Below are 16,448 nucleotides of genomic sequence, written 5' to 3' on the forward strand. Positions count from 1 at the left end.
GTCATGTGTATCCTCATGTCAGGGGCAAGGATGTAAAGGGTGCCTAAGATGGAGGTGAAGGTTAGCAAGGGATGAGCCAGAGTGAGAATCAATAGCAGAGGTGGGAGTAAAAGAGGCAGCAAAAGGTGGCTATTGACACTTGCTTCACTGGTTGAATGACGGAAAAGGAGGCTGGCAGTGCAGGGAGAGGCTTAGCCCGGGAGCCCAGGAGCTCCAGATAAGAGGACAGAAGCGAAGAGAATGATCAGACCAAGAGAGAGATGTGTACTGAGAGGGTTAGAGAAAGAGGTCAGCAGAGAGGAGCGCATCCAGGGGGTGCCCGGCTGAGTGAGTGGGACCAGAGGGACAAATGATGAGGGAGAAAGTCCCGGCCACCTCAGGAGAGTCAAGATGGATATTGAAGTCTCAGAGGGAGAGAAGCTTAAAGGTGAAAGTCAGGAGAGAAGAGGTGAGGTTGGTCCATTTAGATGGGAAGAGGGAGACCAGCCCAGGGGTCCTGTAGATAAATGCAAGAGTGCTAGAAAGGGTAGGAGAAATGCAAAGCTTGCAGACAAGACATTCAACTGAGGAATAGGATTGGATAGGTATGATAGAGGCAGGAATCCATTACGAGAAGACAAGCGCCACTCCCCCTCCTGGCCAGTTGGGCCTGGACTTGGGAGATGATCCTGTAGCCATCAGGAAGAAGCGGGTCAAAAGCAGTGGCCGGGCTGGCATTGAACCACGTCTCGGTGAGCGTGAGGACGTCGAGGTCAAAGTCTTCAAGGAGGTGACAGATGTTAGAGGAGTGCTTGACAGCAGAGCAACACTGCCTTTTGCCCTGCACATTTTCACTCCGTCAAGCAAATAATGAACATTTGGCAGCAGGGAGCCGCCTATGTTATGTCAACACGTAGCGGCTCCCCGCCACCAAATTACTCACTTGATCAATATGAGCTCCAACGTGTTCAATGTGCTTCTTTGTAAGTGAGTCAAAATACTAAAAAAGACAATGGGGCTCTTACAGGTCCGGCGGTAACCGTGCTGGTAAAACTCTATGGAAATGGAGACCACAGAAACACTGGCACCAGTAATAACTGTGCCGATGCTTACGTGAAACTGTGGGCGGGTGCCGGTCCACCCCGCAGGTCAGACCTGCCGGGCGGAAGATCAACCGCCTGGCAGACTTACTCTGCCGGTCCGGAAACAAGGGTGCCGTTAACCAGCACAGTTGTGTAGAGGAGGAGCCAAGTACCCCCACTCCACCTGCCCCGCCTACATTACCTGCAATGTATGAACCAAAATATGTGACGTATACTGAACAAGTAAACCAGCAAAGAGAAGCGAGAGGTCTCTGTGCAGTACCCATAAGAATACCTATACCAAAGAGAATATGGGAGGTGAAGTACCCATTGAGGAAACCATACTTGCATCCAAGACAATATGATGGTCATTTGAATGAGATTCCTGATGAAGCAAAGAAACTAAAAGACCAGGATGAATGGTGACATCATACAAAGCTGAATCGACACCCAGATAGAAAGATAACCAGAACAGAGAGGGAGACTATTTATAAAGAACGAAGAAATACCAAGGATAAGTGACATCTTGGGATCAAGATAAAGAAACTTATGCCACAAACATGATAAAGATACTTAGCTAGTTTAAACACGTACAGATGGAATGGAATGCAAGCGGCAAAGCAATCATGAAGCTATCCAAATGCTTTTAACTAGTTAGATCACGGCAAGCGCCAACATATACATATATACCTCATAGATACATATGGATTAAATAAAGAATGAATGTGTCCACTACGTATAAAGCAGTCTTAAGCAACGATAAGGCCTCAATTCAGTGTTGCAGTTACAAAAAGCAATTGAATTAAACAGAATATATTTCAGCTAAGCAGTTGGCTGAGCTACGGAAGCCAAGGTCTGATCAGAACTGGAATTGGCTGACATTGGATACAATTAATGTGAAAGAACACAAATTCATGTTCAAGAATGTCAAGCAGAGCAAATGATGTCAGAGGACTATTGAAGAATAAAATCAAATACACAAAAAGGCTCAATTCGTGGTGTCCAGTCACGTGATGGAAGAAAGTTAGACGCATGAGAAGATCACACCTACGCACGGAAGCCAGAGTACCCATACTCCTTAAAAAGTCCCAGAGAACAGTACAGATTCAAGGCCAACTAAGTGCTAATTGACACTGAACCATTAGGGTGATGATGGATTGTATTTTTAATTGGTGGGAAGCTGGTATCAAGAAAAGCTCACCCGCACCTGGTTGTTAGGTCTGCGTTCTGCTCACGTAGGTGGAAAGTTACTGGCGGGGGTTAGAAGCCAACCAATTGTAGGGGACCATGTAGATGGGGGTCCTATAGTTTGTGTAGCCAATGGGACGCTGTACATTTAATGACGTTCATAGTGGCAATTTTGAAGCGAGGGTTTAGTTGCCCCACCTGATGTTAATTATCCAATACTTTGTCTCTGTTACTCCATACAGATATAAATAACACTTATACTTAGTTATTCACTTAGAACTAATCCCGCTTCCAGAAAGGTTTTAGTAGTTTGCCACGTAGGATGACGTTGGTAATGACGCAGGTCAACACGTCAGCTATGACCAATTATGGGTTTAAGAACCCAGCTTGTTTATGAAATGGAGGGTTAGAGTATCGAGTGTTTGCTGATGTTCATTGTACTACCTGTTTTAAGACTTGCATTAAAACAGACAAACTTGTGGCAAGCTATTTGTGTCGTCTGAATTATTGATGTTTGATTAAAATCTGCACCCCCCCCCCATCTATCTCCAGGGTATTGCTACTCATCTTAAAGGGCTGGAAGCATCCAGTTCAGATGTTTCCAGACCGGCAAAAGGTTAGAATGAGGCCCAATATGTTGAGGACTGTCTCACAGATCACCTAATGGCACTGAACATATGTAATGACTGCATTTCACAGGAAATTATTCCATGCATTAGCAATATTAAGTGTTTCCTTTAATCAGTGTTTCAGGGCTCTTGATCCACCCAAATTAGATTAGTATTAGTGGAGAGGGTTGATGGGGGCGGTGAGGGGGTAATGAATGATGGGGATTCCAGGTGAGGAGCACACTTTAATCACCATCCCTGTCTGAGGGGTCCCAGTGGAGTACAGACAAGAGGCAGCAGTGTAAGTGGGTGGGAAGGAACAAGTTGCTTACCTGTAACTATTGTTCTCCAGCATGCGTCTGGCATGGATTCACATTCTCATGAATATTCCCCGTCGTCAGGCTGGGAATCCTCGGTAAAAGAAAAACAGTTTCACTTTCACTTACTAACTGTATTTCTCCTTTAAACTAATCACAGTCCTCTGGATCATACTGCCCCAATCAAATGTCAGTCCTCTCCCTAAACCACTCCTCTGGCAGCCATCTTCAGATTTGATAAGCATGTAAAGTGGCAGTATGACCAATGAAAGCCGCAGAGGGGTCCGAGGGAGGGGTCACATATGAATCCATGCCAGACCTATGCTGGAGAACAATAGTTACAGGTAAGTAACTTGTTCCATCTCCAGCACAGGTTCTGGCATGGATTCACATGCTCAATAACGAATACATAGCAGTAGAACATTACACAACCACGGGAGGTGGTAAGGCTCAACAGAAGCAATTACACTTACCCCTGGATCAGACTCACCTTAAACAAACAGGTTGTGTAGCACTGGTTGGCCGACTCTGGACTCCTCCCTCAAATCCCTGTCGACGTAGTCGAATTTCAAGAAGGTGTGAGTGGACCTCCACGTAGCAGCCAGGCAGATGTCGCAGGGAGACACCAAACAGGAACGCCATCGTCACAGCGATCGTTCTCTGGTGGAGTGGGATCTCGGGTGGCCTGGCAGCTGTCTGTTAGCCAACCGATGAACATGTGTGATGCAGCCGGAGAGCCATCTTGAAATGGAAATCTTGGACAAGGCCTTCCGATAGTTCACAGTATCAAAATTTCATACAGCATTAAAGTCTTCCGAAAACTCTTTGTGCATGTGACACAGAACTTCAGGGCACGAGCAAAGTCTAGCGAATGCAAGGCCCTTTCCACCGGTGACAAAGGTTTCAGGAAAAAAAACAACTAACACCAAAGGCTCGTTGAGGTGGAATTCCGAGGAAACCTGGCATGAAGGAGGGGTGCGTACATAGCACCACCCTTGATTTGTGGAAATCATACGTTACTCGCCCTAGTGACTAATGTACTCCTAAATCCATAGTTCCCTTTCCTCCATACTGTATGGGCGTCCCTCGCTATGGAAGGGAAACTGAACCTTTTTCACCAGAAAAACATTTCTTTCCCTTTAAATTTAGATGCCCTGGGAGCATGCCCTCCCCTGACTGCGCCCACTGGCGCCACTCTGGAGTACCCTTTGATGCGTCGACAATATTAAGATTGCTCAATTAAAGGTTTATTACAGGGAGGGTGGTAGGATGTATGGAGGAAAGGGGACTATGGACTAAGAGTACGTTAGTCACTACAGTGAGTGACTTAGAATTACTCCTACATTCCATCCCACGATTCCAACTGAATGCAGCCTCAGGGAGGAGAGCTGCCCCTCTTAAGAAAACAAGTTTTTCAAAACTGCCTGGTCGAATGCCGCCTCAGACCTGGCGCTTGAAGTAGTGGCTCTGATGGCGTGGATTTGCATGTTTGCTGGCAAAGGTTTGTGCTGCCCCTCGTACGCCTCCTTGATGGCCATAACCATCCACCTTGCTATGGAAGCCTTGAATGCTTGACAGCCCAGTTTTGATCCTCCGAATGTGATGAACAAGGCGTCCGATTTATGAAAGCTCTTAGTCCTGTCCAGATAAAGTTTTAGAGCACGCCTGACATCCAGACAGTTCAAGATTTTCTGAGCCTCATCCTTTGGGTCGGCAAAGAATGTTAGGAGTACTGTCTCCTCGTTCAGGTGAAAGGAGGAGACTACCTTACGAAGAAAAGCAGGGTGCATTCTAAGCACCACCTTGTCCCGGTGAAATGTTGTGTAGGCGTCTGAAGCCACCAGGGCCTGAATTTCACTGATATGGCGTGCCGATGCAAGGCCCACCAGCAGGGCCGTCTTAATGGTAACCAGTATGATGTCCGCAGATGCAATGGGCTCGATTGGTTTGTGCACCAGGGCGAAGAGCACCATGTTAAGGTCCCAGACTGGATGTGGACGTTTGACAGGCAAAAATAACCTGGTTAGACCCGCCAGGTGCCTCTTAACCACCGGATTGGAGGATGAAAAGATATCGTCACCGGAGTTCTTGTAGGTCCCTATGGCTGCCATATATGTATGTCACGTGTCTACCTCCACACCTGAATGAGCCAGATGCGCTGAGAAAGACAGAACATCATGCAGCGACCATGTAAATGGATCAATCTTCTTTGTTTCTGCACAGTGACAAAACCTAGTCCACTTGCTCCTGTATTGAATCTAGGTGGAGTCACTTCTAGCCCATTGTATGATAGCCAGGTTATCCCATGACAGGTGCAGATGCTTCAGGGCAACCTGTTCAGGAACCAGGTTGCAAGGGCTAAGGTCTGCAGGGCAGAGTGAACCACTGTGCCCCTCCGCTGGGAGAGTAAGTGGTTGGGCCCACCGGGAGGTGTACCAGGGGCCAATCTGACAGACGGAGAAGTTCCGAGAGCCATGGTCTTGCTGGCCACCATGGCGCTATCAGGATGAGCCTAAGGCTCTGAGACTCCCTGGCCCGGCAGATGACCTTGTGAACCAGGGGAGTGGGGGGGCAAGGAGGGGTGGCATTCGCTTTCATGTTGTTCCATGGGATCTGCAATGCGTTGCCCAAGGAACCCCTGCTTTGCCCCAGCCAAGTGGCAAACTGGGCGTGTCTCCTGTTGGCACTGGTAGCGAAGAGGTCCACCTGAGGATGGTCCCACCTGCTGAAGATGTCCTGGAGGACCTTTTTTCAACTGCCACTCAGTTGTCCAGCCCCAGCCTGCTGAGCCCGTCCGCCTCCAGGTTGTATTCCCCAGGAAGGTGGACCGCTGACAAGGGAATGCTGTTCGACACTGCCCACTCGCAGATGTCGATCGAAAGCATGCAGAGAGGCGGGACCTGGTACCACCCTGCTTGTTGATGTAATACATGCAGGTGGAGCTGTCCATTTGGATGCAGACAGATTTGTTGCTGATCATGGGGATAAAGGCCTTGAGAGCAAGCCAGAGGACCATCTTGAGCCCATTGACTTGCACCAGCTGCTCCTGGTGAGACCAGACTTCATGGACGCTGTTGTCCAGGGTGGCTCCCCAACCCTCTAGGGATGAGTCTGTGGTAATAGTGATCTGTGGTAACTGCTGCCGGAATGGCCGACTACCAGCAGGTTGGTGTTCATACCCCACCAGACTGGGTCATGGTGGAGATGCTGTGGAATGCTGACTGGCTCCGCCCGAGAGCCCTTCTCCCGATTCCAGGAAGCTGAGAAGTGAAGCTGCAGCCTCCTCATCTTGAGCCTCGTATGTGGCGCAACGAGGAGACATGCCGCCATTATTCCCAGCAGGTGTTGGTACCACCAGGCTGAGGTAACTGTTCTGCTGAGGAAATGTCCCGTGGCCTTTTTGATTGCTGCAATCTTGTCCGTTGAGTGGAAGATCCCCTCAGTCCTCATATCCCATATAAGACTCAGAAATGTCAGTCTGAGTGGGCAGTCGCTGTGACCTTTTGAGATGGACAGAAAATCCCATATCATATAGTGTGTGCATGAGAGCGGAGGTCGTGTGATGTACTGCCTCTGAGGACACCGCCCTGACTAGCCAATCTTCGACGTATGGAGAAATGTGGTGGCTCTGCACCCAGAGTAGAGCTGCCACCACTTTCATTAGCCTTGTAAAGACCCTCGGGCCAAGTTCAGTCCAAAGGACAGATCTCATAAGTGAAAACCCACAATCCTGAACCATAGGAAGGACCGATGGGGTTCCCAAATCGGGACGTGCAGGTAAGCATCCTTCAGATCCAGGAAGCACATTCAGTCTTCCACGCACAAAGTCTCTGCAATGAAGGCTGGGGTAACCATCTTGAATTTTTGGAGGGGAAGGGAAAGGTTCAAGGAAGACAGGTCCACCACAACTCTCAGGCCAGCCTGGTTCTTTTTGTGTATGACGGATATCCGGGAATAGAAGCCCCTGCCTTGCTGAGAACCTGGAACTTCCTCCACCGCCTGGCTCGCTATTGGCAAGCAAATTTCCGCCAACAGAGTTGCTGTCCCAATCTGCGGGAGTGGAGGGGAGGAAGGAGGAAACTGAGGAATTGGTAGCCGGAAGCCCATGGACACCATTGAGAGGATCTACAGGTCCACAAACCTTGTCCACCAGGAGTGTACGTGAAGGGCAAGCCTGCCGCCCACCAGAGACTTGTGGATCCAGATGGACCTGTCACAACTTCTTTCCCTCTTAGGCTGGTGCTGAGGAGGGGGGGGGGGGGACTGGAAAAAGCCTCGTTAGCCGCCTTGGCTGCTTGCGCCTGTGTTGGCTCAGAGACCGGTCAGGTTGCCTCAACCGTCTCTCCTGGAAGACCCTAAAGCCTCCAAAGGGCCGACCCTTGTCCTGGTGAGCCTGGCTGTGGATTTTGTTAAAATAAACAAGGATTTTACTGTCTGGGAGCTATTCTTTTTCTTTTCTAGTTCCTCGTCGGTCGTCGAGTGTAACAAGTCACCCCCTCAAACGGAAGGTCAAGGATGCAATCCTGCACATCTGGGTTGAATTTTGTCGCCTTGAGCAAAGCCGTCCTTCTCATGTCAGTGGCGATACGTATGGCTCAGCCTGAGGTGTCAATGCGGGCAACCGTAGACATTATATCCTGTGAAACAATTTTCACCTTCGCCAACCCTCCTTGAACCATGCCTGGCTGTGGGCAGGAAGCTCTGGAAGGAAGTCTGCCGCCACAACTTTTGATTAACAGCTGCCAACATGGCATCAGCGTTGGCTTGACACAGGTGGAGCATGGCATTTGTGTAGATCTTTTTTCCAAACGCCTCCAACAGCTTTTCCTCCTTGCCCAGGAGTGAAGCGGATGCAGCGGAGGAAGACTGCGATTTGGAATATAGCGATGCCGCTGATATAATAGAGGAATGTGGTTGGTGGTGCACCGACAATAAGAGGGAGTCCCCAACCATCTACCTGTATTTGGCGTCGAGGCACTTGTTGGTAGGCTGGGAAGAGTGTGGCTTGACCTAGCCCTTTTTGGCTAAGGATTCCACGTCCTTCTGAAGAGGATAGCACTTCTCGTGGGAGGACAAAGTGTAAGTACTTCCGCCAAGACCCCTGCCTCGAGTTGGTCCGCCTGCAGCTGAGGGATGCCTAGGTACTCTGCCAGCCTCTCAGGGAATGCTTTAGCCGACGAGGGGAATCTGGATCTTCCTCCTTGTCCGTGTCCGCTGCTGTGTCCTGCAGATCTGGGGGTGCAGGAGGAGTGCTGGGCGTGGGCAGCTGTGGCATGCTGACTGGCAGTGCCAGGGGCTGCTGAGGTTGCTGAGTCGGGGGCTGAGCTACCATGATTGGAGCGTGCATGGGAGCTAGGGGTGCAGCTGGACCCAAGGCCTGGACACCAGTTGGATCTTGAGGCAGTACCGGAGGGAGCATGTCCTTGATTACATCCCTGAGGATGGTACCCATCTGTGGCGATCACATGAGGATGAGGAACTTCTTGAAGAATCTATCTTGCAAGCAGGAGGGGCTCCTGATGGTTGAAGGGGTGCCCGAGGGTATAGGGGCCAGATCCCCAATTGCTGCGGTGTCCTGGGTGGTCCCTTTGTCGCCAAACTTGGAGATGCGTACCTCCACAGTGGTGTCAAAGAGCCCCCCCTCCCCTTCTCACCTGGGTCCGGTGTTTGCCGGTGTCTTCAATCGCTGCCTTCTTGCGAACGCTCCTGGTCTTGAACAGCGCTGCTCGAGTCTCGTCTGGTTCCAGGTTGCGTTTAGTTCCGGGATCGCGGAGTCCAGGATTCCGGGAGACTGGGAAAGGCTAGAAATGCTAGGAACCAGGAAGGGGGAAAGGGACAGGAGTGGGTAATAGCACTGGGACAAAGGAAAAAATACCGCGAGCTACGAACACACGTCTGGGCTACTCTGCAATAGCATTGAGACGCGCAGAGCCGCGGAAGGCGTGGTCTATGAATAGATCACGCCGCGTTCAGTGTATGGAGCGAGCAAGGGCTACAGCTCTGGACGGCCATGTTGGAAGTAGTACGGAATGTAAGCCCCGTTGAGACAAGGACCAGGAGGTCCAAAAGGGGCGTGATCTGAAGTTCATGACAAGCGTAGGGATAAGACATGGACCAATAGGAGTTGCCCAATCCCATCTTGATGTGCGCACCCATACCTGATCTCCGTGCTGAAAAGGCGCTGGGTGAGCCACCATTTTGTCTATCCTCATGGCCATTTTGTCATGCTCCGCACCACATGCCTGAGGTGTAGTGCCTGCTGAGCTGTGTCCAGTCTCCACCTGCAGGCCGAATAGCAAAGGCTGAGACCTTCACTGCACCTCAGGCCGAGACCTGGGAGGTGGAGTTCCCTTCACCATGGTGCCGGTAGTGCTGCATACAGGCGCCCCCTCAGACATGGGTCCGGTACTAAGGCGAAGCCCCTCGGGTTTGAGCCCGGTGACAGAGCCTTGCGGCCCCTCAGGTGTGGAACCGGTAGGATCTTACGACCCCTCGGCCCGCGGGCCGATAGCTGGTGTAGCCTTGGTGCCCTTGCTGGTTTTAGGATCTCTGAGGTCACTCCCGCGTGGCTGCTTTCTGGGAAAAAGTCGCCCTTACAGGGTGCAGAGGAGAACAGAGCACTTACCTTGTGCCTGGTCTCCCTCACATATGCTTAGACATCCTCTGGAGGTGATTTTTCAAAGAGCTCTCTCCTCCTGGCCAACCAATTCTTCAGGTTGCGTGGTGTCAAGACGTTGCACGTGGTACAGCCTTCCCAGCCGTGGTCTGGGCCAAGGCACCGAAGGCAGAGTGCGTGAGGGTCGGACATAGGGAAGGAACCCTTGCAGGATGAACACCTGCTGAAACCGCAGCCGTCGACGTGCGCCAAGGAGGAGCGTGGCACCGGAGGACAGAGCAGCACCGAAAAAAGAAAAAGAATAACTCCTTCTGGGGAAGAGCGCGTGGAATTACAAGGCCGGAGGCCTAACCCAGGAGCGCTGGTGAAAGCGGTCTGTTCCCGTCGATGCGGAAAGGAGACTGAGGAGTGGCGCTGGTGGGCGCAGTCAGGGAGCGCATGCTCCTAGGGCCGCACCCCAGCACGCATCTACATTCAAAGGGGAAGACAATTTTTTCTGGTGAAAAAGGTTCAGTTTCCCGTCCCTAGCGAGGGACCCCCATACAGTATGGAGGAAAGGGGGCGGAACGTAGGAGTAAATCAGGCATGGCGGAATTGCAGGAAAGGGCCTGGATCTCATCTACCCTTCTGGCAGAGGTGATGGCCACTAGGAAAGCCATTTTCCACAAGATGAATTTGAGTGGAGCTTGATCCAGAGGCTCAAAGGGGACCCCCCATGAGCCTTGTCAGAAACACGTTGATTTCCCACGCCGGGGCAGGAGCCTTCACCGGCGGGAAAGATCTGAAAAGTCCTTTGAGAAACTCCTTGACGAGTCGATGGGATCAAAGCGACGATCTTCCTGTCGATCTGGTGAAGTGGGAGATGGCCACCAGATGCACCTGCGTGTGCCAGTCCGGCCTTAGCCAAGGATAGCAAGTACGGCAGGATCTGTGGGGCCGTGACCCTCAAAGGGGTAATCTTCTATGACCGGCACTATTTAGCGAAATGCTTCCACTTGTGACCGTAGCACTTCAAGGTCAAGGACGCCTGGCTTTTGCAAGGACCTCCCTGCAGTCCGTTGGCAACTCGTATCCTCCAAACTCTAGGACTGCAGAAGCCAAGCCCTCCGATTCAGCGATCCTGGGTAGTGATGTAGGATTGTGCCACCTTCTCTGGTGAGAAGATCCAGAACTACCAGCAGCTTGACCGGAGGTGACGCGACAGGCTGAGAACATCTGGGTACCAAATCTGCCTTGGCCATGCCGGGGCAATGAGTATCATCCTGCATTGGCACTGTCTGAGTATGCTGATGACTCATAGCAGGAGAGGCAATGGGGAAGACGGTTACAGAAACGGCCCTTCCCACGGGAAGGAGAACCCGTCCGCCAGGCTCCTTGTTTGGTGGAATATGCTGGCAACCTTCTGGCATTTGAAGTTCGCCAACATTGCAAACAGATCGATCTGGGGCCTGCCCCACTTGACGAAGATGCGGCCCACATGGTCCTGCCGGAGCTCCCACTCGTGACAGGTGCGCAACTCCCTGCTGAGGGATTCTGCAATGGTGTTCTTGACTCCCGCTAGGTGAAGAGGAACATCTCTTGTCCGAGGGCCCAGCGTCACAAGTCCTGCGCATCCCTAGAGAGCTCTGTGGATCGAGTGCCACCCCGCTTCCCGATGTAGACCATGGTGGTGGTATTGTCCGTCATGATCCACACCACATTGCCCTTCAGTGACAGAAGGAACGACTTGAGGGCCCAGAACACTATCCGTAGCTCCAGGATGTTGATATGGAGGTCATTCTCCTCTGGCAGGCAGAGGCCTCTTGCATGCAGACGTCCGGTGTGGGCTCCCCAACCTTCCAGGGAAGCGTCCGTGGTGACCGTCTCCTGGTATGGAGGGTTTTGAAACCCTGTGCCCCGGGCGATGCTGGAGCGGACACCCCACCACTTAATCGCCTCACGGAACTCGTAGCCGAGCGGGATCTTGTCCATGAAGCTTCCAGACACCTGTACCCAGCTAGCATCCAGGAACTCCTGAAGAGGTCGCATTTGCAACCTGCAGAGCCGGTTGAGGTAGATACAGGACATCATGCCAAGCAACGACTTGATGGTTCGCACCGTGGCAGTCTTCATCGACAACAGCCGCTGCACCTTCCCTTGAATGGCCGCTACCCTCTCCTCCGAGGGTGACGTCAAGCGGGACACCGTATGTCATGATGCCTACCTCCAAGGAGCCAGGTCCGACCCAGCAACCCCAGAGGCAGGCATCATTCCCCCCAGGGAAGTTCCAGCGGGCCCAAGCTGGGGCCCTTTGGACGCAGTCCTGGCGCCTTAGGCGCCAGGCTCATGTTGGACCCCAGTCCTGGCGCCTTAGGCGCCAGGCTCATAAAGCTGGACATGTGTTCAAGTGTTTTAGTGTGCACTTACCTGATGCAGACCATGCTGCTACATCCAGGCCCTCTTGAGGCCTGAATGGGACTACTTTACCTGTGGGACTACTTTCCACCCTGGTGTGGTCGGGGAAGGATACATACCTGATCGGTGGAAGGATACATACCTGGAACTTCTTCCAAAGCTATTTAAACCCCACCCGACCAGCCACACGTGCTTCGCGTTGTTCTGCACCTAGCAGCTGGACGCTCACCGTGTCTGCTCCTGCTTCTGGACTTCAGCCACCCTGCAAAGGGTAATAAGAAGAGAATTGGAGAGCAAGAAGGCCTTACCTGCTAAACCTGCATCACAGAGACATTTCACCGACGATCCTGAAAAGGAAGACATCATTTTTAAAAAGCATTTCGCTCCGATCGCTGCAGCGCTGCATTTCACTCACCTTTCTTGGGCGCCTCCATCTTCAGCAGCGATCATCCGGATCCGCAGCCACTTCCCAGAGCCTAGAGAGAAAAAGACAAGAACACAAGGTGAGAGAAGGAAGGGAATAGGAAAAGCTCAGTTTCCTTCTAAGGCTTACCTGTTGGGTCATTCCCATTTCATTTCGGGTCTTGCTGCTTCCAGGCATTTTCTGGACCCCGGCCCCTATGGGGAAAAAAGACAAAGACATTAGATGAGCGAATGCAAAAACATTACCTGTGCGCTCATCTAGGACTTACCAGATCTTTACTGGAACTGCACGTTTCACTTCGGGTCGGCGCCATATCTCCGGCATTCCGAACCCCGGCCCCTATGGGGAAAAGACATCAACATTAGCGCTTTGTTGCAAGAAGTCTCCAAAGGAATCTTCATTCATCACCTGAAAAAGACAATGAACATTATTATTTAAAGCTGAACTTTTGAACTTGCAACAGAACTTTTACAGCGCCTTACCAGTATAATCAAGCTCACCTGAACTCCCATCCAACCTCAATCCAGTGAAGTAACTGGGTTCAACGCGCCCCTGCGTCAGAAGCAGGATGGAGAGCTCGTCCTTTCAGACCCTAAGGTGAGACTTCACAGGGAATTGTGGAAGGGTATCGAGGAGGGTTGGAAGGAAGTGGGAGGCTCGAGCATTATTCCGCTAGATTGTAATACTCCCTTTTCACGTACAGGAGGATATTCCTGCGAGCCAGATTAGCCAGAGTTGAGGGGCCCGTCCTATCCATCTTCAGAGCCCTGCGCTTCACCATTGAAGAGGCATCAGCACTCGAAACCAGGCCAGCGCCCCCGTGGGAATCAGGTGAGCGTGACAGAACGCGAAGCCTACCCACAATTTCCCACCCAGGCGCTATGGAGACTTCCGAGACTGGCCAGCTGGCCCATCTTTTGGGCGAATTACGGGCAGAGGTGCACTCAGCCCGCCAGGAGACTAACGCTCTCAAAAGAGAACTGATCCTATCCAAGGAAAGAACAGATGACCTGGCCAAAAGGTTATTGCAGGCCCAGGCAGGGCACACTCCTTTACCGAATTCCGGTGGTACTTCCACATCAATGGGTTTGAATAACCCGGTACAAATCAATCTACCTGGACACATGCCTTTGGCCCCGCCTGAACGTTTTGCGGGGGATCCCAAGAAATATGCCGTCTTTATGAACCAATGTTGTTTACACTTTCTATGCAGACCCGAGGCCTTCCCTAACGACCAGACCAAGGTAGCCTTTATACTATCTTACCTCAGTGGCAGTGCTGCCGATTGGTCTATTCCATTGGTAAATCAGGATGATCCCATGGGAATCAGGTGAGCGTGACACCGTATTGAGTCTAGCTCCGAGGAACAGCGTGTTCTGCATTGGTGTCATGCAGGACTTCGGATAGTTGATGAAGAATCCCTGATCCGTCAGTAGCTGGATGTCCGTCTTGGTTTGGCCGACGGCCCGCGCCGACGAGTGGACCCGGATGAGGCAGTTATCGAGGTACGGGTATATGTGTATACCCTGCAGATGTAGCTGGGCCGCCACCGGTGCCATGCATTTTGTGAACACTCTGGGGGCCGATTTCAATCCGAAAGGTAGGGCCTTGAACTGGTAGTGCGGGCCCTGCACTATGAAACGCAGAACTTTTTGATGCGTCTTGTGAATGGGGACGTGGAAATAGGCGTCCTCCGGGTCGAGCGACATCAAGAAGTCCCCTTCCTCCAGTTGGCCAGGCACCTGCTGCAACTCGACCATCCTGAACTTTTGGGACTTTAAATATTTGTTGAGATGTTGCAGGTCTAGGATGGGCCTCCAGCCCCCTGTCTTGTTCCTGACCAGAAAGTATCTGGAATAAACTCCAAAGCCCCAGAGCCTTTGGGGAACTAGCTCTATCGTCCCTTTTTGCAGCATGGCCTGCACCATGTGCTGCTCCTGACGGGATACCGGCGGGATCCGCGGACACCTGCGTTGAAACTCCAAAGTAGGTCCTTGGGCGAGAGCGTCCAGCACCCATCTGTCAGTGGTGATCTTCTTCCTCTCGCTGATGAACCTCGTCGGCCAGCCTCCCACCGGGGTGCATGTGTGGGGGCCCGATGTTCTGGCCTGTCCAGGCCGGTTTCAGAGCTGGCGCCCTGCCCTGCGGGCGATGGCGACGCTGTCCTCTGCTACTGTAGGCCTGGGAACAGCCTCTGTAGGCTTCCTGGGTCATGGATCTGGAAGGTTGGCGATATGAAGAGGAGAAACCTTTGGATGACCTGCTCGACTTTCCCCTGGAGGAACGAAATGAAAAGAAGAGCACTGCTATTGGGGAGTGCCCAAGGAAAAGGCCGTCTCTGCCTTGACAGCCTGGAGGGACTCGTTAACGACCTTCCCAAACAACTTCTCTCCGTCGAAGGGCATGTCCTTCGCTTGGACTTCCTGCCTGAAATTCGTGGCCTTCATCCAGCCTTGTCGACAAAGGCAGACACTGTTCCCATCTTCCGGAATCCTGCGTCAGCAAAGTCCAACGCCACAGTAATGGCGCAATCAGAAACAACTTCCCCCTCTTGGTAAAGAGCGATTGCCTCCATCCTCTTATCTGGGAGGAACTCCAGAACAGGGCACAGCTTCTACCACAGCTCCAGGTCATACCAGGACGGGATCTCCAGTGAGTTGGCCACCTTGGTAGTGGATGCCGCAGTGTAAATTAACTTCCTTCCCACAGCATCCAACTTCTTCCCCTCGCTGTCCGGAGGGACCGAAGTCGGCGAGTATAGGTTAGTCAACTGCTTCCTCGCGGCCGCCCATACCACCAAATCCGGCGATGGTTGCGATCTCAGGCACTTGGATGCGGAGTCCGGCACACAATACTTTTTCTCCAGTATATCTAATTTAGCTGGAGCTGTGAAAGGGTTCTTCATGAGGGCCAGGTCCTCTTCCCACACATCGTCTAGAAGGGGAACCTCCATGATTGTCTTCCTCCTGGTCTCGCGCCTCTGGTACAAGAAACCCTCCTTCCTGGTTTCTTCGGGCACAAATTAAAAAAGCTCAGAGGCTCTGGTGATCATAGAGTGGAACGACTCCACCTCATATGGTGGGGACGCTCTAGGCAAATGTGGAGACTCGCTGCAACAATATCCTCGTCGTCCGTAGTCAGGGCCGTATCTGTCCCTCTGTCTGGGTCTACTGGGGGAGCCGAGGACCGGTGCGGGCGTGGCGGCGGAAATGGGGGCGTCGGATGACGCTTCCTCTTCTTAGTTGGAGGTTGAACGGAAGCCTGGGGGACCAGTGCCATGCCCGGTGGCATCCTCTTCTGGATCTCTGACACCAAGGTATGAAGAGTCAACAGAATATCCAGAGACACATACCTTGGCTGAGCTGGCAGGATCACAAAACGGGGCCCTCTCGCCGTCGTCTCCCCCATCGTCGTCTTCTTCTATGACCTTCTGGACTGAGTGCAAGGACTCCTGGTCTTCGTCGTCTGTTGATGAGCCCTCCATGGCTTGAGCCACGGCCTGTGAGGGCGGTTTCAGGGCCTCCTTGCCCACCCATTTTCCCCTTTGTGAGGCTAGAACCGAGGTCTGACCTGGATTCCTCCCTTCTGGCGTGCCTGCAGACTTTGTCAAAGGCACTGCAGTGGTCTTGCACCTAGTGGGCAATGATAGTGTCTGTGCTGCAGGGGTCATCTTCACAGGGTCATCTCCCTTAGCCGTCGAGAGAGCAGCTGCCACCAACTCTATTGTTGATGACGTCTTAGCCTGTGCCGATTGGGCCTGCTTGGACAGTTTGGCATTCTTCTCCACTGTCCGCGGCTCCTCTGACTTCTCCCGCAGTTTAGCCGGGGTAGATGATTTCC

The 16,448-nt window shown here is 52.2% G+C and overlaps 1 protein-coding gene across 3 annotated transcripts in view; it reads right to left on the bottom strand.

Annotated features, from left to right (window-relative positions):
• MTA1 (metastasis associated 1) overlaps positions 1–16,448 on the bottom strand; it is a 1,118,686-nt gene that overhangs the window by 678,702 nt on the left and 423,536 nt on the right. The window lies entirely within an intron of this gene.

This window comes from Ambystoma mexicanum, chromosome 14 (genome assembly GCF_040938575.1).
Source record: "Ambystoma mexicanum isolate Mex_15411 chromosome 14, UKY_AmexF1_1, whole genome shotgun sequence".
Classification (NCBI taxonomy): Eukaryota; Metazoa; Chordata; class Amphibia; order Caudata; family Ambystomatidae; genus Ambystoma; species Ambystoma mexicanum.